The following is an 18,475-nucleotide window of genomic DNA, read 5'->3' as shown; positions in this document are numbered from 1 at the left end:
AAAAATATTACCTAATATCAAATATTCCCTCACTATTTTCATTTTATAAATAGGTGATATTTTATCCAAATAATTCCATACAAGAAATCTATAGATATCAATTGTCTTTAGTAATTGCCTAGCACCCAGCAAAATCCTAACCTAAGTTAAACTAAGCTAGTTGCTCCCAAGTGGTCCATTGAGTAGCACTGCAGAGCACACAACTGCGCTTGTTTTACATGTGACAGTTGCAGAGAAAATATCTTTCTTGTAAAATAAAATCATTGGACCTTGAGTTCCACATCTTAGTAAGTACATGACTTCCAAGTGTCCTTATAGTTTTTTAGTTCTGATATATACAGCATCTTGAATAAGTCAGAAGTCTTTGGAAACATCTTTTTACAGTGAACCATACATAACTTTGGATTGGAATTTTTACCTATAGTATGGCATGCGACTGAAGTTTTCTTCAAATTGGAATTCTTCTAGTAGTTGCACATCTCTCCTGCCTACCAGACTATGACCCTGTAAGAGGCAAGGGCCACTGTTCACTTCTCATCCGTTCTATCCTGTAACACCTTCTAGACACTAGATAGGTCCCATTGCAATAGAATGAAGTACATGACTTGAGGAACTTGTAATCTTGAGACTTGTTCACTGGATGAATTTCTTCAATTATGCAGGTAGAATCTGAGGTAAATTCTGACAAACCAACATAACAAGCTGCTTACTTGTTAGTACAGAGGAGGAAACAGCAGGACACAGTTCTGATATTTCAAATTAAACCTTCAAAATTCTTTACAGGTTCTCAGAGAGGCTTTTCTTGGGGAAGAGAGAGAATGAGACAGAGACATAAAGAAATAAGGGAATAGATGGTATTTATGGCCAGAAGGTTGCAAATTCAGGACCTATAGATTCCATAAATCTGCATCCATGTAGAATGACATGGAGGTCAAGGGCAATGGGTGCTTTTTAAGTTCTTGTTTCCTGACAATGGCAGGTGTACCTTGAGGCTTCAGTAAAGCCAGGTGTGGTGCACTGTGAAGAATTGAGATCGGTATGTGTGGGACTCTGCTCTGCTCCAGGTCTGTACATATATACTCCAAGAGCAGTAGCTCTTTCCTTCTGTTATAGGAAAGAAAGTGCATGAATAACAATGTTAAAAATTTGTTACCATCAGTGTGTTCAAGACTGGCTACAGCCATATGTTGGGTATTTAAATCAAGCAGGAGGCAATATAAGCACCTAGTATTTTGTTAATGAAATGGTTTATTAGGGTGTCCCACTGGTTTTTGCAAAGCTGCGCTGGCCTTCCTATCATCAAATAGGATTCTTTGATTTCTGGCACATGGCTTAATTAATGGGCAATTAATACATTAAGAATATCCTACTTTTCTTTTTAAATTTTAAAAATTTTGCTTCTGGTAATATGGAATAAACATAGTTTTCCCCATTTCTCCAAAATCCAGAAGTTAGTTATGGAATGAATGCAAGAGACCTCTGAATGGTCAAAAGACAAAGCATACTTCTTCAGAATATTTTAAAGCCACATTCCCTTACAAGATTCTCCTTGAAGTATCTGTTCTCTCATCGCAGTTCAATGTTTCTTAGTTATCTCCAGATAATAGACTTGGAAATCCTCTCCATGTCAGACAGGTCAGTAGGAAGATTTTTCACCCTCACAAATCCCACTTTTTTATCTCCCTCCTATAGTCTTGAATAAAAGCAAAACAACCTTCGAAAGAACCCAAGTGGTAGTAGAGCCATGGTCCCAATTAGTTCTGAGCCCCCTGTGTGGCCTGGCCACTTCTCTATTCTGGGATGAGAGCTTTCAAAGCAGTCTCAGAATAGTGAACATCTTGGTTCTTTACAAAAACTGAGATGTTAGCACTATATAAGATGTGAAAAGATTTATTATACAATTGGCATTCCTACATGCAAGGAAAGGTTAATGTTGAGCTAACTACTGCGTGTGTGTGTGTGTGTGTGTGTGTGTGTGTGTGTGTGTGTGTGTGATAAGGCATTTTACTTTAGTGGTTTATTTCAATAGATTAACAGAAATGAAACTTGTGGAAATCATACTTAAAATATTGTAGGCTTTCTGCTATTTTGCTTTTCAGTCTTCATCTTTTTAGAAAGACTGTTATGGACACACAGCAGACCTTGGCTGTAGCACAGCAGGATTTCCTATAGTTCTCTGGAATTATAGGTAATAATGAGGCCCCCAGGCTGGTGTGGAGGTGGCATGGCCAGTGCATGCAGTTTAACTGTGTGAGTTGGTGGAGAGGTAGGGGAGACAGAACAAAAGGAGGGAAAGGAAGCAGAACAAACTTCCCACGAACCGGAACCAACAGTGAGGCAACTTTGAAGCCCTCACTGGTCCTTCAGCAAGGATGTGGTAGAAAAAGGCTATTATGCCACATTGTCCTTCTTTCTAAGGAAGAGTAGGCAGTGGTTTTAAGAGGGAAGAAGGAAATCAAAGGTCTCAAGTAGCCTGCTGCCTGTGCAGTCCTTTCGGTATTCTTAATGTGTGACTTCCTGAGTTGTGAACACTGGAATAAGCCCTGTCTATTTCTGTTGATGCCTATTCCCCCACGAACCTCACACTACTCATTCCTGTGAGTAAAGACAGCCTGTTTCTTCCGGACATATTCATCCTTACAGAGCTGTTTCTGATAAGACAATGCTCGTACTGTAGGACTTGATGAACTTAAAGAAAATGTGGACTTTGGGAGATCATTACGGCACTTCTCCAGTCTTTGTGCAAATCTATCCCACTTTGAATAGGCTCTGGTGAGCTACAGCATACAAGGACACCATGACAATAAAAATCAGTGAGTGCCCTCTTAGATGTAATACATTATTGTGTATTAGGCCCTGGGGGACACACACTGCTTCCTGACTGTTCCCATGGGTAGACAGACAGACAGACAGACAGAGAGAGAGAGAGAGAGAGAGAGAGAGAGAGAGAGAGAGAGAGAGAGAGAGAGAGAGAGAGGAGCTGAAGCGCTTCAGTAGGTTTAAGATCTAGGGAAAGAGGTAACTGTGTCTTAGTTGCCATTATGGGCATCTGTAGAGAGGCTGCCTTCACATTCTCTCCAGAATAATAGAATACAATAGCTTGGAAGCCAGTAAATGACCCTCACAGCAGAGCTAGGTCAGAAATAGGTCAAAATCTCAATTCTTGCTATTTCTATGTAGTTGTTTGAAAGAAAATGGTCCCCCAAAGGGAGTGGCACTATTAGGAGGGGGGGCCTTATTGGAGCCATTGTGGTTTTGTTGGAAGAAGAGTGTCACTGTGGGGGAAGGCTTTGAGGTCTCTTTTCTCAAGGTTCCCTCGGTGTGACAGTCACTTGATTTCCTGCTGCCTGCCTATGATGATGTCAGGACTCTCAGCTCCACCACCAAGTCTACCTGCAATGATAATGGACTGAACCTCTAAAACTGTAAGCTGCCACCATAATTAAATGTTGTCCTTTATTAGAGTTGCCATAGTCATGGTGTCTCTTCACAGCAAAAGAAACCCTAAGACACTCTATCTCCCCCCAACCCCCGAAGGCATTGAAGTCAACTGAGCATTGGAAGTCAGTAAAGACACTGGGATTCCAAGTAGTCTGACTAATCTGCTAGTCAGTGAGACCTTTGGCTACCTTAAGAATGCTTTCTCTGAGCTGGGCGCTGGTGGTGTGCATCTTTAACAGCAGTATGCGAAAGGCAGATGCAGGCAGATTTCCTTGAATCCAAGGCCAGCCTGCTCTACAAATTGCGTTCCAGGCAGACAAGGCCACATTGTGAGACATTATCGAAAGGAAATGCCTCCTCCAACTATTTGTCAGGGATGTTGTACACTTTCTTCTATGAGGGGGTCCCTTTCAAAATATAGCCATCATCATTTGAGTGCCTGGGTAAACCATGGAAATGAGGAACACAAACTTTGTTTTCATGCCCCACCCCAGCTTATGACAGATGACTTTCACCTACAGGAAGAGGAATTGACCGCAAGTGTATGAATAGCAGCTTTATCAGTGACTGTTCTCAACTGCTGGAGTGTGGAATGGAGGTTCATTCAGGGTGCATCAATTCAGCTGGAGCTGTCGCCTTTTCCTACCATTGCTGTCCACCCACTTCCATGTTTCCTCTGTGTCTAGCCGGGTACAGCATGGTGTACTGGAGAGATCCTTAGGTCTAACCATTGCTCAAGTTAAAACACAGCCACACTCCCAGCCAAGAAACGTGAATGCCCACCCAAGGAGACCTTAGGACCGGCCTAGGAGTTCTCAGCTTTTATATCAGGGCAGGAGGCACGGTCTCATATGTGTTCCTCTGTAGACCTCAGCCCTTTGTACCTGCATTTCTATGAGTTCCTTGACGCACTGGCAAGCTGCTTCAACACAATGTTTACATATTTTAGTGACTTCTGATCAAATACTATTGCTATCATATTTCAACTTAAGTTTCTCAAGCCCAAGCATTCTATAAATTGACCATTATTATATTATAAGTGAATATTTGGAATGAAAGTTGTGTTTTTATGGCTTTTAAAACGTCTAATTGAATGATTCTAATTAGTATAGACTTTTGGGTAGCTTAAAATACTCACTATCTTATGCTAAAATTATGCTTTAAGTACGATGCATTTATCTAGCTTGATTAATATTCTTAGTGGTTTGCTGTGGGCTTCAAGAGAATAGTAAAAGGCTAAGGTCGTGGGACCAGAGGCTCATGAGATTGTGCCTATATTTGCACAGATTGGTTCAGATGGAGATAGACACGTTTATCATCCACAGCCTGGGGTGATGGTTTAGTTTTAGTAGGCAACTAATGGCATCTCCAATGGCTCCATTGATCTTCTGCTCACACTATCCTTAGACTATTCTTTACTTCTTAATAACAGTCCTTTTCTCCTTCCTCAGGAAGAATTGATTTTTCAGTTTAGCCCTTATGATTCACAGAAGAATATGAAGATTGTTGCCTTTAGAAGATGAAAGATTATGAGGTGTATGTGGAATTAATATGGATCCTTACTTTTAATATGATATCCTTTCTGAAAAAGAATCAATGTGGTTTAAAAAGTAAAGCACACACCCCCCTTACAGTAGCTGCTAATGCATCTAACAATTCTAAGTCATAGAGAAATATATCTAAGTTAACTTTATTTAAATCGAAAAAGAGTAATATAAAGGTCCTTCCGAGAGAGAGAAACATGAAACCCTTGGGGGACTCTTGCTGCTAAATATACTCATGATGGCTTTGCAGCTTATCCTAGTGCAAGAGGGACAGCAATGGATATGGCATAACAAAATAACAAGAGTGATGATGGTGGCAGCAGTTAACATGGGGGTGCTTTCTCAACATGGGCCAGGACATGTCTGAGGTCTTCCCACAGTTTTCTTTATCCCTTAAAGAAACTTAAGAGATAGATACAATGCTTCTCTACTTGTGATGGAGCTGTATCCTAGTAACCTGTAGTAAACCAAAAACAGCCTAGGTTGAAAAGGTACTCTTGCCTACCTACCCCCACTGAACATCTGGACTTAGCCACACAGGACATTGCAGAGGAACCGATGTTTATCTTTGCAAATCACAGGACACAGCAGCTTGCTGTCACTGCCTGGGACCACCAGAGCACATTACAACACATACTGCTAGCTCAGAGATAGATCAAACTTCAAATTTAGATTGTATGCCTTCACAAGGCTGAAAAATTGCAATTTAAACCAAGGCCAATTGAGTTATCATGGCTAAGGCCCACTGAGGGTAGGGATTAACGGCCCAAGGACCAGTCAAGCTGAGACTGAAGACATCCAGAACTTGAAAGTGCTGCAAAGTAAGCACGTTGAGTGTCCAGAATACAAACACCACAATCAAAACTCAAAACTGAAATATAATACATGGGAAGAAGAAAAACAGAGGACTAGGTGTAACATGTAGTTTTCCCCACCAGCAGCCTGGGCCCTGCCGAGTTATCAGAACCCCCAAACGACACACAAGACACTATATTAATTATGAAGCTGTTGGCCATTTGTTATTGTTTCTCATTGGCTAGCTCTGACTTAATTATGACCCATAATCAACAATATAAATTTTTATAAGGACTTATCTTTCCGAGAACTCAGACATGTGTCCCCTCTTCCCAGGAATCAAATGGCAATGGTACTACATTTCCCAGAATCCTCCTAGACTCCTAGTCCCACCTATCTTGCTTCCCTATTGGCCAACAGTGCTCTATTGACATATACACAGGACTTCCCCATTAACTAGGTTTCAGCAATAGGTTCCTACATACGTGCAATACAAGTGCCCAATATGATATTCTCCAACATTGCATTACAGAACTTTTAAACTATACAGAAAAGTTGGGAAATAGTGCAGTATACACTGAATTCTTCATGATTCTCTCATTCCTCGTTTGGCAATTGTTTACAGTTTACATAACATGTTCATTCTTTTATCCATCTTGTGTGTGCATATGAGTTTGTGTGCTAGGCTGTGTGTGTCTGCACACGCCCATGTGCACACACATGCTCGTGCATGTGAGGCCCAAAGTCAACATTAAGTGTCTTCCTTTTTTCTTTGTCTGCACTTCATTTATTGATAAAGTATCTCTTGCTGAATTTTGAGCTCATAGATTTGGCAAGGCTATCTGGCCAATGAGCTTTAGGTATCTACAGGTGCCAGTCTCTCAGCTCTGGGATGACAGACACACACCCTCATGAATGGCTACTGCATGGTGACTAGAGATACAAATCCATATCCTTATGCTTACTCTATGGGCCCTTTACTGACTGAACCATCTCCCCAAGTCCTCTATTTTTCAAATTCTGCTGCCATATAACCTAACATTTTGTTGTATTTAAACTGACATACTGATTTTACAACCATGCTCTATTCATCTTATTTGTTGTTATTGTTAATGATGATGATGCTAATGATGGTATTGCTCTTTTTGAGACATGGTCTCATTATGCAGCCCTGGTTGGTCTAGAACTCATTATGTAGAGTAGTCTAGCCTGAAATGTGTAGAAATCTTCCTGCTTCTTCCTCTCAAGTGCTAGGTATACAGACATGTAATCAGCCACTGTACTTGATTTATTGATCTTATTTTTAATGCCTTTCAGAGTAAGTTTCAGACATCAGTACATGTCACTTCTGAGCACACCATTAGTGTACATATCATCAAGTAGAGTTCAATATTTATTTCTAGCTCATTTCTCTTTTTGATAATAACTCCATCTACAGTGAAGGGGAAAACAAAGACATTCATTATACGTTGTCAAATGTATACCCCTGTCTAACTCAAACCCCTAACAAGTTATGAAACATTATCCTCATTTCATAGAGTTCCTTTTATGTTCCTACTTCCCCCATATGAGAGGAAATTGCTGTTCTGGGTTTTTCGTGATACATCAATTTTTGCCTATCTAAAATTCTGCTGAAATAGAGTCATGCATTACTACATATTTTTATGTAAGGTTGGTTTTATTCCATGTAGTGTTTTGAGATTGATTCATGTTTTGTGGGTACTATTCCTAAATTCGATTCCTTTTTATTTTAAGTAGTATATGTTAATATATAATATGTATATTTTATGTATGAATACATTCCACTATATGTACATACCACAACTGACCATTCTCCTCTTGAATAATACCTGGTTGTTTCCACTAGTTACCTATCATGGGTAAAGCTGATGTGAATATACCTGTTTAAGTCTTAAAGTAGACAAATGCCTTGATTTCTGTTATGTAATTACCTGGAAGTAAAACCTAAAATTTTACTTGGAGATAATTTATATTTAATTTTATGAGGAACTTCTAAAATTTTTCAAAATCCCTAATAATTAAGACAGGGCTATCCAATAAGAAGTCCTAGTCATCAGTCAACAGTTTCATAATTATTATAGCATCTATGTGTTCATTTGGGGCTGTGGGACCAGGCTGGTGGGAAGAATCATCCACAATGCTAAACTCTGCTCTGTAAGAAAGGTCAATAAACTCATTTGATCCCTACAGTTAACTTGGGCAGAACCTTTCCTCAGTAAATGGTTTACCTCCTTAGGAGAAGTAGAAGATGTTGCTAATGTTTCCTCCTGAGAAGGAATTTTAGAAACAGGTTCACATAAACCCAGAGAGGTATTTGAAGATGCAAATAATAGCTTTTTTTTTGCCTACTTTTAAAACTGACAATCATGGATCCCTTGCTTTACCATTTCATAGTAGGGAGTGCTCAGGTGAATCTGTGACTGATGAGGTGGTCTACCCACATGGAAACTCTAAGTTTTGCTTTTCTACCCTGATTTCGAAGTTAAGATAAGAGTTATGCTCCAATTTTCATCTGATCTTCTATTATCTATGTGAAATATTCAGATTGTCTAATTCATATGTTATTTTTTAAGAGTGATAGAAAAACATACTTCCTACAGTTTTGCAGAAAACGTATATAATCAAACTTGTAAATATTTTCATTGATTGGTTGTTTGGTATTGTAAATATTCACAGGACACTTGCTATTGTAACTGCTAATATGTGTCTTCTTACATCATTGATCTCTTTCATAACATGGCATGAGCAGCACGGGGTTACCTTTGAGGTATGTATAATGTATGTGGATTATCTTTGAGGTATGTATAATGTAAGTGATGCTTTATGTAACACTCAAGAGTGCATTGTGAAAAATGAGATTTAATAGATGTATTAAATGTACATCTCCTGAGAACACACAAAAAAATTTCAAAATCCCAACTATACTTTCGCAGAGAGCACAGCCAGTGGGCTGTAAGGCACTGGGCAATTAGGATATCCACACAAGATTTGCCTTTTGAAGATGCACAGTTGATCTACCAAAACGTGCCTTATAACGCATGTGAGCAGATATCCTGCCAAACAGGAATGATTGACCAGGCAGAGACTGCTGCAGGGTTACAATGAGGAATCTTCTCCAAGCTCGATCTGCATTCCCTACGAGGTCCTTTAGCTGTGTGTGGCAGGCCTGAAGGACGCCACTGCTGGAGGTCCCAGAAGGTCCTTGAGAGCACGCAACAGTCGTTAGTGCTGATGGGAGGTATGTGTGAGCTCGGCAACAGTGTCAGACACTCAAGGCCCACTGAAGTCAGAGTCATGCCATGGCCAGTCGCAAAGTCCTTGTGCCAATAGGTTTCAGCGCAGATGCCTTGCTGCGCGACGCTGTGATACCAAGGGCCACCTCTGAAGTTCTAGCTTCTGTGTCACTCCTGCGGGCATTAGCTTTGTGCTGTGCTACTGGAGTTCACAGCCTAGGGCTGGTTCACTGACATAACAGTGCCACCTGGGGTTTCTTCTCCAGCACAGCAAAGGCTGCCTTAAGCAGGGCTCACGCCAGACCTGCCTGGTGGCTGGCTCCTATCTTACTAGCCTTACATTATTCCAGCCCCCACAAAAAAAAGTTTTCAAATTATAATTCTTAACGACTCTATACTCCCATGGACAATAAATGTAAACACTTCTGATTATGCTATAAGCTCATCAACATTTAGTATTTCTAGTTTAAGGGGGTTTTAACTGTATTTTTATTTATGCTCGTGTGTGTGTGTGTGTGTGTGTGTGTGTGTGTGTGTGTGTGTGTGTGTGTGAAAGTGCCCACAGAGTTGGAGTCACAGGCAGTTGTGACCACCTGACGTGAGTGCTGGTAACTGAATGATCAAAATCCTCTGGAAGCGCAGTGTGTTGGATAGTTTTATGTCGTCTTGAAAAAAGATACAGCCATCAGAGTGGAAGGAGCCTCAACTGAGAGAAAAATGCCTTCATAACATCAAACTATAGGCAGGCCTGTAGGGCATTTTCTTAATAGTGATTGATGGGGGAGAACCCAGCCCATCGTGTACGGTGCCATCCCTGGGCTGGTGGTCCTTAAGGCTATAAGGAAGCAGGCTGAGCAAGCCATGAGGAGCAAACCATGAGGAGCAAGCCAACAAATAGCACCCCTCCATGGCCTTTGCATCAATTTCTGCCTCCAGGTCACTGCACTTCTGCAGTTCATGTCCTGACATCCCTCGGTGATGAATTGTTATCTGAATCTGTAAGCAGAATTAAGTCCTCCCGAGTTGTTTTGGTCATGATATTTCATCACAGTAAGATTAACTCTACAGCAAGAAGTAATTTGTTACTCTTAACTACTAAGAAAACCCTCCATCCACTATGATTCTAGTTTTTATAGCTGTACCCAACTTGACTGCTAAAACTCAGTCACATAATTCCCTATCTCCTTTCCTCTCCTAGAATTGTGAAAGAAAAAAACAAGATTTCCTTCTATCTTTGAAGCTAATGACAACATTCACCAGGTACTTATTAGATACTAGATACTATGCTAAACACACAATGCCTTGACTAGGAACTGATTTGTTAATATTATTTTACAAATGAAGCTACTGAGACTTAGGTAGTAACTTCATTGAGGCTGTAGAGTCTGTGGGACCACATGTCCTTGACTGACTCCTTCAAAGTCCCTGGTCTTAGCCACTTGCTATATACACCGTCTCCTGAGGCTTTATACCGGTGTTAGGTGGCTATACAGACAGTAGCAGGCTTGAAGGCTACTAGGGATGAACTGGGTTAGGGTTAGAGTTATGGTTAGGTTAGAATTCTAAAGCACTTGTTTCAGTCAGAAAAAAAGCAATTATTTTATAATGGTTTTTTTCAGGTCATATAGTCCAGTTCCTTATCAGGTTCTTTGATTTTTATGCCTATGCTATAGTGCTGATGTGGGCAACTACAGGAGACAGTGGCATTCAAGAGGATGTTCATCCAATTACTTCTAGATGTTTCCTGGACAATTTATCAAGAGAAATAATTTCTGACATTGTATTGAATCGAATGCACTGTCATTCTTTCAAACAGTCATCAAACAGCTACATTGTGTAGTATGTAATGGAACATTTCTGAGCACTGGGAACTTTTATGACTTGTTCTCATGGCTATTTTTTTCAAAGCCTGTCTCTATGGATACAGATATTTAGAGCAAGTATCATATTCATAGGTAATAGCCAAAGTGTGTTCAGACGATCAGTATTAGATCATCATATCTGCTTTCTCATAGCAGTGAAAATAATCATAGACCCAGGAAAAGCAGATATGTAAAACACTACCAAAGTTTCAGTGTTGTTTCATCTCAAACTTGGATGTGAATATATTATCTTTGGACCCCTGCTAATAATACAACAAAAAACCTGCATGGAGCATTCATCATATCATTAGCCTAAAACGTAATTTCTACAGAGAAAAATTAGGAGACCATCATAGGTGTGAAACTGTTCATTCCTTTTGGTTTGAAACAATTGAGGTTCAGGAATGGCATCAAAGTAAACTGCAAATTTTAGGTTTCTAATCTGAGGAATCTTTGTAACTCAGCTCAAAATTAGTAAACTGGTCATTAGGCACTGACAATTAAAGTCTGAGCTTTAAATTTTCCACTCACTTACAAGCAATGAAGCTGCTTAGAGAAGGGCTGTGCTAACGAGGAAGTAAGCGCCATGCTGAATAAAACTGGGGTCTGACTTCATGCCTTTACAGAGACCACCCAGACTAACTGTGATTGTTTGGGGCTTCAATTCTGGGGTTGCAGTATTTGGGGCTGACTTTCGTTTGCATTTGTTTCCTACTGTTGCTATAACTAATTACCACAAAGCTGGTGACTCAAAACAACACGAATTCCTATAGTACAATCAGAAAATCTGAAGTTCCATTAGGAAAAACTCAAGGTGTGAGTGGGCTTGTTCCTCTGGGAGTCTCTCCAGAGGCTTCCTTATTTCCCTGTTTCCACAGGCTGTTAGCACCAAAGACCGCAGCCTTGAACCTCCCATTCTGTTGTCATGTCTCCTGTTCCGATTCTCCTGGCCCCTCGTTCACTTACAAGTACACTTACTATTACACTGGGTCCACCATGACTATCCGGTGTAATCTTCCATTCTAAGAACATTTCTGACTCCTAATGGCATTCTACTGTACTCATAGATCAGTGCCTTGCTCAGCCATTGTCAGAGAAGCTTCCTCCTGCAGCAGATGGGAGCAAATGCAGAGACTCACAGCCAGACACTGCAGAGAATGACTGAGGGACCTTGGAACACTCAGCCCTAAATGGGATGTCTCCATCAAATCTCTCCCCTCAGGGCTCGGGGAACCCCGTGGAAGAGGAGGTGGAAAGAGTGGCCTTTGCATAATATTTTACACCTTGCAGTTTGTTCTGTCCAAGTATTCATACAATAACCAGGAAGGAACAAACCTCCACAGAAATTAGTTTATGGTTTCATACCTCAAGTTATGATCACACTATGTAACTCTTAGAGATCAAGCAAGGCTTCTTAGAAAAGACACCACATGATTTGAGGCAGACCTTCCCAACCTTATGCCATTGGGGCATTGGACTAGATGGGCCTTCTCTGTGTGGAACTGTTGTGATGGCATAGGATGCTCAACAGCCCCTCACCTTCAACCCACCCAGCTCCTACTCCATCGTGGCATTCATCCCAAACGATCTCTAGACACTGCTAAACATGCATGCTTCCAGTTGAGAACCATTGTTAAAAGGTAAGCACACCTCTTCCTGATATCACTCACCTAATCTGGATACCTCCCTGTCAAGATCCAAAGCATCAGAAACTCCACCTTTCAGTACATTCGCTGCTCATCCTATACTCTTTAAATTAAAAGTCCTCTGAGGGAAAAAAAATCAGGCCATCACTAGTCATTGATACTTTAGCATCAACAAGAATAAGCTCACAGGTTCACCAGATGTCTGTCTCTTACAGTCTTCCAGTTATTAATTAATTGATCATTAGAGGCCAAAGGTCACGAGAGGAACAAAGATCTTGGGAAAGCCTATTGGTTCCTTCATTACCAAAACATCCTTTGAGTCCACCTTCCCTTGAGGCATCAACATCAATTCTCTTTCTGTGATTCCAACCCTCACCCACGTGTGGCAATAAACTTTCCAATGTCATCCCATGCCTCCACATTGTTTTTTTGTTTGTTTTTGTTTTTTGTTTATTTGTTTTTTCAAGACAGGGTTTCTCTGTATTGTTTTGGAGGCTGTCGGTCCAGCCCGGCCTCGAACTCACAGAGATCCGCCTGCCTCTGCCTCCCGAGTGCTGGGATTAAAGGCATGTGCCACCACCGCCCAGCTCCACATTGTTTTAGAATTGTCTTTTCCTAAAGTCTTGTAAGATCTACGATCACTAAAAATAAAATAACCAAGTTATTTACTAGACTTACACCTGACACTCCATCCCTTCTGAGTTATTTCTGCGCCCAGACTCTGCCCTGCCTGTCCCTTTCCCTTAGTCTCACCCTTTCATCTACAGTAAATCCCATTCAACTGGCAGTCAAAACTCAAACACACCAGTCCTTGAAAACCCCTCTGTGGGTCACTCAGCAATGCTGGCATTCTCTTTCTATGTTGCAGACAGCCGAACATATCCTTACAGTAGAACTTGCCTCTGATTTCTCTAGGTTGGGGGGGGGTATTATTTTCCTACGGTGTTTTTGTATCCATGAGGCCACGAGCCCACAGAAGCTGATGATGATGTCTGGTTGCTTTCCTGAAAAGCTTAGGACTCTTACAGCTCTTGCATTCCTCCCTGTCTTATCCAGCCACACTCCAGTTTGCTCTCAGCCCCTGGCCACACAGATGCCCATCCTGTTATCTTCCTCTTCCAACATCCTTGTGAGCTCCCCTCTGATGTTTGTAATGCTTTTCCATTTTTCCTTCTAGAACTCTGCCTCTGGCAATTCTGTTCATTTTCTCTTTCAAATAAAGGATACTTTTGTCATATTTATTTAAATTTTTGAGAATTTCATAATGTAAGTACCTATATTTACATCACTTCCTCTCTTCCCCCTCAACGGCCCCAACTCCCTTTCAAGTTTATGACTTCTTTAATTGCTGTGTGTGTGTGTTATTGGTTTAGAAATATATATGTATACATGCACATAAAAATACAAACTACTGAGTCTAATGTATATGTGTTTAGGGCTGAACACTTGGGATTGGATAACCTATTAGGGATCTTATTCCTGGAGAAGACTGATTCTTCCTTCTCTGTAACTATTAATTACCTTTAGTCTTCATCTAGAGGCAGGACCTTGTGAGATTTTCTCTATCCATGTTGGCAAGTACTTGGTGTTGTCATTTTGCAGGTCTTATTTAGGCTTCTTGAGATTTAGACACTTACTGAGAATTCTTAAGTGCAGCTACCCTGTCATATATATCTTGCAGGAGATGTCCTCGTCCCCTGAATCTTACAATCTTCCACGCCCTCTTCTACAATGTTCCCTGGGCCTTCGTTGTAGGGGTTTTATTGTAGATTTATCAACTGGGGTTTGGCACCCCATGATCAATTGTTCTCTGCATTTTGACCAGTTGTGTTTTTCTGTAATGATGTCCCATCTGCTGCAAAAAAGAGACGTTTCTTTGATGAGAAGTGAGAGACACACCTATCTGTGGGTATAAGGATGAACATTTAGAATGCAATTACAAATTATACTGATTTAGGAACATGGCAGTACTACAGTCTCCTCCAGGATTCACGAGTTCACCAGACACAGGCAGTTGGACAGACTTACAGTATCAAGAATGAATTCTCTCCTATTGATCTAGCCTTAAACAACTGTTGGTAAATCCCAAGATACAAGTGCCACTATTGTACCCTTGGGAGTATCTTGCCCTTCTGGTCATTGTTGTGGTTCTTAGGCTTTACACATGGGTAAGACTATTGACTGCTTCTCTCCCTAGGAAGCTTGCAAAGCCCCTTCAGATGCTGTGAGAGCTGCTCTTCAGGGAGGAAGCATCAGGTCAGTCCCGGCTCAATTCCTCCACCTCCTATGTCTGGAGTATACATTGTCTTCAGCAATCAGGTCTTACCTTCAAGTTCCGGGAGGCAACCAGGGGTAATGACAATAGTCTATATTGTTTGGCAGTATGACCAACAACTTAAAGGGGTTAGTGCTAAGGTTTTCATTAGACAGTCTGAGGCTCTGAGAGAATGTTATCACACCAGGTGGTATAACTTCATTTAAACTGTGTGCATACACACACATTAATATTCTGGAACACTCCCTGAACATGTAGACACAGAGAGGTCCCTCCCTCTTACTTTTCCAAAGCATCATGCACTCCTTTTTGTATCATTTTGGATGCTTCACAATTTTGTTGCTTAAGGCCTTATACTGCCTTACACAGGTATAAGAGGTGAATTATTAGCTTAATTTTCTAAACAAAGCCTAATTCTGAACTTTCTACTTACTGGATTAGAAGCAAAACCAAAACCAGTCATGTTATGAGAAGCCTATTAGAATACAGAAAAATTCTGGAAGCTTCTGAGGTCCAATAATTGGGAGTAAGGGCCTCTGATGTCCAATTCATTGCGGTACTTATTGTCCAGTTTATGTGCTAGCCCAAGACCAAAGGCTCACGAGCGTCACTCCAAGCTTCCCCTCCCCTCAGGCAGTGTCGTGATACACAGGATTCTCTCTCAAGTAACACTCTATGGCCATCTTCCTCTGAAACTTCCCGACTTCCTAGTATTCTTCAAGTGCAGTTTGCTTCTAGGCTTCAAACATCAACCTCACTGCAAACATCTACAGAGTCTGGCGCTAGAGTAAAGTGCAGACTTATATGCCACATGTCCAAATCCTTTCACGTTACAAACCAACCAACGGTAGAGTATGAGATGGGTATGATCAAGACACTTTATCATGCATGACATTTTCAAATGAGTTATTTACACACACACACACACACACAACACACAAGTACGTAAGAAAAGATATTAAGGAAGACATCTTTATCACAACCCCTGGCTTCCAAACACACCTGCATGGGCAGCTGCACCCATACACATGCATACACTACAGATACACAAGCATAAATACCGTATGAATACATAAAACATGTCCTAACAGCCAGGTGTGGTGGTGTACTCCTTTAATCCCACCCAGCAGAGGCAGGCAGATCTATGTGAATTCAAAGCAAGCCTGGTTTATATAGCAAGCCAGGACAGCCAGGACTATGTAGAGAGACCCTGTCTCAAAAGTAAAAAAAAAAACGTCTAGATCTATTTACTAGGAAGCCACACTTAAACTTAGAATTCTTGGACTTCTCAGAGTCTTATGGTGGAACACAGTGGCCTGGTCCCCAACTCATGGCTTCATATGCATATTCCCTCTCCTTGAGAGGCAAAACAAGGCTCCAACCTGCAAAATCAAAAGGTGGCCAAGCTCAGCAGATAGCTCGTGTGTGTGTGTGTGTGTGTGTGTGTGTGTATGTGTGTGTGTGTGTGTGTGTGTACATATACATCTGTGCACCACATGTATGCCTGGGATCTAGTGCCTGCAGAAACCAGAAGACCTGAGTTAATTCTAAGACAATGCAGGTGCCCAGAATGAACCAAGCTCCTCTGGATGACAGCCAATGCTCTTAACCACTGAGATGCCTCTTCAATCCCAATGGATAGCTCTCTTCAGCCCTGCTTTGGGCTGGTGAGTTCATCAGGACACAGTGGATGGTGGTGCTGTTGGGCAAGACTTCCCTGGGTGTCAGGAGTACAAAATGTAGTCTAAAGAGAGCTCAGGTTCCAGGTGGACAAATTCCTCCAACCAACAGTGTCTCCACACTGTCATGTCACCAAAGGGCCTGAATACAGCCCTATAAGCATGGGGTCCAACGTGGGGACCTCCCTCCCTTGTCGTAGTCTGGAGGCAATCCAGGAAGTAACTCCTTGGTGCACAGAAGGCACCTACTGTGTACTTTTTCTACATATATTTTAAATCACCTAGAGTTAACTACCTTAAAATCCACTTAGCTGATAAAGCAAACCGTGCTTTTTCAAAACTCCACAAACACTACAAATGGGACGAGAGAGACAGTGGGTCAGCAGCTTAAAAGTGCTTCTGCTCTTCCAGAGGACCTAAGCTCAGCTCCCAACAGGCCGCTCAGTCACCTGTACTCCCCCCTCTTCCAGCCTTTGCAGGCAGCTACACACACGACACACTCACACACACATGACACTCACACACACATGACACTCACACACACACATGACACTCACACAGACACTCACATAGACACACACACGACACACTCACACACACATGACACACACACATGACACTCACACACACGACACACTCACACACATGACACGCACACACACATGATACTCACACAGACACATACTCAGACACACACATGACACGCGCACACACACATGACACTCACACAGACACACTCACAGTCACACACATGACACGCACATACTCACACAGACACACACTCACACAGACACACACGACACGACACACACACACATGACACACACAGGACACACTCACACAGACACACACACATGACACTCACACAGACACACACGACACACTCACACACACATGACACTCACACACACATGACACACTCACACACATGACACACACATGACACACTCACACAGACACACACATGACACTCACACAGACACACACTCACAGACACACACATGACACACACACAACACTCACACAGACACACACATGACACACACATAACACTCACACAGACACACACATGACACGCACACACACATGACACACTCACACACGACACACTCACACAGACACACACATGACACTCACACACACACATGACACTCACACAGACAGACACACACATGACACGCACACACATGACACACACACAACACACTCACACAGACACACACATGACACACACACACACGACACACTCACAGACACACACATGACATGCACACACAGACACACACATGACACACACACACATGACATACTCACAGACACATGACACACTCACACACATGACACACTCTGACACACTCGCACAGACACACGACACACACAGACACACACATACAGACACATGACACATTGACACACACTCACACAGACACACAAATGACACACTCACAGACACACATGACACACAGACACACATATACTCACACAGACACACATGACACACTCACACCGACACACACACACACGACACACTCACAGACACACATGACACACAGACACACATATACTCACACAGACACACATATGACACACTCACACCGACACAGACACACAAATGACACACTCACAGACACACATGACACACAGACACACACTCATACTCACAGATAAAAATAAAAATTTAAAACTACTAGCAAGTCATATTAAAAGAAAGTGCTGCATAAGGAAAAGTTTGAAATACATATTTTAAAACAAACTTTCCTCTTGTATTGCAGAACTTCTACTGTGACACTCCAGTCTGCATGTAAGTAGAAAATTTCCAACTCTAGATGGTATGTGTGCATACCTATATGTCCATTGGGCCTAGACTTCTGAGAATATTATCAATGAAATCAAACAAAATCACTGTTTTCCGTGAGAGAGTTCTGGAATAGAACAGAAAGTGCTTCTGATAAGTTTAAGTAGCAGAGAAATTTTTAAAA

Source organism: Mesocricetus auratus, unplaced genomic scaffold (assembly GCF_017639785.1).
Source record: "Mesocricetus auratus isolate SY011 unplaced genomic scaffold, BCM_Maur_2.0 Super-Scaffold_100019, whole genome shotgun sequence".
Lineage (NCBI taxonomy): Eukaryota > Metazoa > Chordata > Mammalia > Rodentia > Cricetidae > Mesocricetus > Mesocricetus auratus.
The sequence above is the reverse complement of the archived record's forward strand: the minus strand, read 5'-3'. Positions refer to the sequence as shown.